We start from the raw sequence: 4,927 nt of genomic DNA, 5'->3' as shown, positions 1-4,927 counted from the left end.
CAATAGTCTCAGTGGACACTTCCAATCCACCTCCCTGTAGAAAAGCAACAGCTACCCCCTCATCTCTCTGAGATGAGCCTTCCCAAACCAGAGACTTTTCCATCTCCTGTTGGCTTTCCCTCAATATTCAGTTTAAAAACTGTTCTGCCACCTTTTTGATTTTAAGCACCAGCAGCCTGGTTCCTTCTTGGGACAAGTGGAGACTGTCTCTTTTGTACAGCTCCCTCTTGTTCCAAAAAGCATCCCAGTGCCAAACAAACTGGAACCCTTCCCCCCTACACCATCATCTCATCCACGCATTGAGAATGTGCATGTCTCTCCGGCCCTGAGCGTGGAACAGGTAGCACTTCTGAGAATTGGTAGCTGTGTTATTTAGAGAAACTCTCACAGAGATTAGGGTCTTCTCAAAATCTCGTATGTTTTAGTCATTTTGTCGTATTATTGTAATCTGTGAAAAACCAAGACCGTTAAACAACTCAAACAAATTGTTCATCAGTTTACATCCTCTCTCTCTCTCTCTCTCTCTCTCTCTCTCTCTCTCTCTCTCTCTCTCTCTCTCTTAAAAAAAGGCATTAAAGGTCTCATTTTGTATTGAGAGAGCTGGGACATGTAATTTCACAACACAAAACGTTGCTTGTCTTTGGACAGAGTTATTGTGGTTGAAAAATGAGAATGCTTTTCAGACTGAAAAGATCAGGAGGTTGATGTAATGAATCTCACAACCCCATTGCCTCGTGGTCAAAGGTTCAAATGCAGATCAGGAAAGAAGCAACCTTCAGAGCAGTACCTGGCCTCTATGAAATGAATTGGTATTCCCAATCCCCACCTCACAAAGGCAATTACTCAAGACAAGCTGAGCAATGAGGCAACAGCTTGTGTGAGGAGATGAAAAAGTTCCTGAGCTTTTGAAATATTCCGAGACAAGATGGGAAACGAAAGTTTTCAGTAGACTTGTGCATGAGAGAGTGTTTTGTTTCTTTTGTTTTTGTTATTAATTTCAAAAGGGACTGCTTTGTTATTGGTTTGTTTCTGTGGGTTTGCTTCATTTCCCTTTCTTTCATCATTGTTGTTTCATTTTCATAATTCTATATTTTGTTATATGTCATTGGTTTCAATGGAATATACCCTCCCCTCCTTGGTTTTCCATCCAAATTGGACGAAACACAGGGAAATTGTAGTATTACATGAGGACATTCACATTGCCAAATTTCAGGTAGATAGAAAAAAGGGACCCCTTTTTAAGGCAATGAAAGACACTCATGTTTATCATTACAGTCTACGGGAGAACTGATAGAAAAGATGCATGGCAGCCACTTAGCTTGCAGAACAGAAGCATGAGGAAGAGCCAGACAGACAAGGCAGAGGACATTTGGTGGTACAAGGAGGTTAAAGCATCTGGGCAGCAATCTTCAGGTCGATTTGCTTGGATGAGGGATAAATTTTGGAGAGCAACCAGGGCCGGCTCGCCCGCTAGGTGAACTAGGCCTTCGCCTAGAGTTTGAGCCGTCCATTAGGGCGCGGGAGGAGAGGCAGGGGCGGCCGCTGGCAGCCTCTCGTCGCCCGGAGCCCAGCCAGGGCAAGAAGAGCTGGGGGAAAGGGGTCCTGAGGGGAGTGCTGCCCGGGGCCGGCGGGGCCCGTGGCGAGGCAGGCAGGCAGGGAGCCAATCTGCGGGGCCACTGCCGGACTGCCGGCCCAATCAGCGCCCCCGAGCAGGAAATCCCACATGTTAAACACCTGGCGGCCGCGCAAATCCCCAACGGCTGCCGCCCGGCGAGGCACCCCTACCCAGCTCCGGGAAGGTGCTCCTCCTCCTCCTCCTCCACAGGTAGCCTTGGGGCGGACGGGGGGGAGGTGAGGGGCCCCGGCCAGCCGGCCTGCTTTTGGCCTGGCTCGGGGCCACCTGAAACTGCCCGCCCACTGCGCCCGGAGGAGGAGGAATGGCCACTGCCACTTCCCCATGAGAAAGCCCCCAGGCCCCGCCCCGCCCACAAGAAGCTGCCCCCCTGCTGCCGGTGAAGTGCAAGGAACAACCCAGGCTATGCCCTTGGGGGCTGCCGAGTGAGGGTGAAGTGCGTAGGGCCGAAAGCCGCATCTCTCAAGGGCTTTCCCCGTCCTCCGACTGTCCTGGAGAGTCCCCGCACTGGTGAGGAATACCCAGGCCCGGCCAGCACTGGGTCCTGCCCCTTGCGGGAGGCGGAAGCCGAGGCCAGCCCCCTCCAGTGGCTCGGCAGTGAGGGGTTCTGCGCTGTGGACTGGCGAGGAGGAGTTCTGCGCTGCGCAGGAGATGCTCCTGGCCGCGCCGCTCCTGCTGTTCCTCCTGTGCTGCCCGGAGGGAGACTGCGCCTCCACCCCTGCCCTGGGCCCTTGCTCACCGCCAGCACGAGCCCCACACCCCCTAATCAAGCTACTACACCATTAAATTGTAAGTACCTGTGAATGTAACACAGAAGAAGCGTTTGCTTTGCCACTTAAGCCTCTCTGAATTTCAAAAAGACTTGGGAAGGAGGGATTCCCCCCCCCCTCTTCCCCCACAGAGTGGCCATTTTACATAAAGAAACCTGAGCGAGTTTTAAATCAAGGCAAAAAGAGACTCCTATTTGAGCTTATACAAAAGAACTTTAGCATTCTTTGTTCTTTTGAAAAGGAAGAATGAAAAAGAGTTATTTGGAGTTTAATTTTCTTACTGTGCGATGATTTCTGATGACGTCATGTATTAGTGCTTGGAACAGATGAGTTTATTATGTCTAGTGCCTCCAGTAACATCTAAGCAGTGGATTTGAGCCGAGAATCCCCACTGCCTACTTAAAGAGTTGTGACTGTGGATTTTGCTGAAACCTTTTGAACAGTTGTAAAAATGGATTTACAAAGTAAAATACCAGACAATATGCCCTTGAGAAATTCCTCAGAAAGCAATCAGCTGCAACTGGCATGTGAGGAGATTTGGGACAGGATGGTGAATAATCTTACTCTGTCTTTGGAGGATGCACTAATAATTGCAATTGATAAACAGGCTATATTATTAAGCCAAACTACAAACCAGATAAAGGAATGTTACCAACAAACAATGCTAGAAGAGGGCAAGGATCACCAACAAACTATTCAAGCTGCAGGGGAGTACCATAAGCAACTGGACTTAATATATAAAGAAAAGGACTCTCAGCACACCAAAATGCTAAATACACAACAAAGTTGTAAAGAACTGTTAAACCGTGGAACCTTCCAAGCCATACTACAGAGAGGAGATGGAACAGAAGCTAACAACAACAGAACCACCAAAAGACCAACGAATCTGGGAATTCTTCAAACTGCATCTCAAGAAGAAGAGGAAACAGAAATAATAGAAATTATAACCACCTTAAAACCTGAATTGAGAAGACAACAATTAAAAGAGACCCCCTACACATACAAGAAAGAAAAATATAGGCTGATGACACTAGTGAAAAAATGGAAGTACAAAAAGAAAAAGAAAAAAACAAGACTGATTTAACAAACCAGAGCTCTTTTTTGTTAAGGTTCCCAGGGGGAGGGAAGGAAGAAACTACATTTGCAATTATAAATTGAACATACATTTGGTGTAATAGGTATTTTTAAAATTACATATTATAATTAATTTGAGAGGATTGTAAAACTGTTGAAAAGCCTTATAAACATGTGACACACTAACTTTCTGATAAAACAAGGGGGGAAAGGTTATAAATATATAGATTATAAATACAGGCTATGAATGTCCATATGAACAAAGAGTTTTAGAGAAGAATGTTTAGAGAAAATATAAGTATAGAGAATCTTATAGAATGTATTTACAAGAACAGTATAACAATTATATCAATATTAGTTTATAAAGGGTTATTATTAAAAGCTTAAACAGGAGAAAACTTGTTTTTGATTAGTATTAGAAATGAAATGGAAATTATAGATTGAAGTGATTAATTTTAAGATATATGTCTAGTTAGATTTATAGAATAGAAATATAAAAGGTTAGATGGCTAAACATAGGTTAGTAGTAATAATAATTATTTATTGAGTGAAAATTGTTTAATTGGTATATGTACTAGGATGACTTAAGAGATCTGATGAAGCTATGATTGCTCTCATATATGTTTGTTTCTTTGTTTGTCTGTAAGTGTGTAAAATAAAAAACATTTATTTAAAAAAAGAGAAGTGCCTGTCCCAAGGCGAAAGCCAAAGAATTGAGGCACCTTTTTGCCCCGATAAGCCCCCATGGCACGGAGCCAACATGGCACCAAGAGGTGCACACTGGACAGAGTGCACAAGGATCCCGAGTAACGATTCTCTCTACATGCCAAGCGAACGCAAGTACAAACGTGAGTGAAGCCATGATCCAGCAAACAATTGATAAATCATTACTAGTAAAGCCACCCCAAAGCCCCAAACAAACGGAAGGGGGAGGGGAATGCCCGATCCCGAAATGACTGAGTTTAAAGCGAGGGGCTGAAAGGGTGTCTTGAAGGAAGTGGATTACGATGAAGTGTGCGGCGGACTAGCAAGAAAGTGATAAATTCCAGATTTACGGAGGACTTTTAAACTTTCCTCTTGTATAAACAATGATGCAGTGAGCAGAAAAAATGGTATTGAAAGCGAAACTTATAATACGAACTGCCAGCACAGCATTGCCAGTCACCAGACTGGAAGTAACCACAGACTTTCCCAAACTGACTGCTATAGCTTTGCGTCCTCTACTGGACCAGATGACCAACCTTAATCTCAAAATGGATACGTTGCAAAACAAACTCAAAGAAATTTCAGCTAGAAAGAAATAAAGCAGATGTTCCTGAAGCAACAACAGAAAGTGGAAGATGGACCTGAGAAAGTGGAGGAGAACAAAGACACAGAAGAAGGGAGAAGGGAGAAGGGAGAAGGGAGAAGGGAGAAGGGAGAAGGGAGAAGGGAGAAGGGAGAAGGGAGA

Source organism: Gekko japonicus, unplaced genomic scaffold (assembly GCF_001447785.1).
Source record: "Gekko japonicus isolate JY-2015 unplaced genomic scaffold, Gekko_japonicus_V1.1 scaffold268, whole genome shotgun sequence".
Lineage (NCBI taxonomy): Eukaryota > Metazoa > Chordata > Lepidosauria > Squamata > Gekkonidae > Gekko > Gekko japonicus.
Note: the sequence above shows the minus strand (reverse complement) of the source record.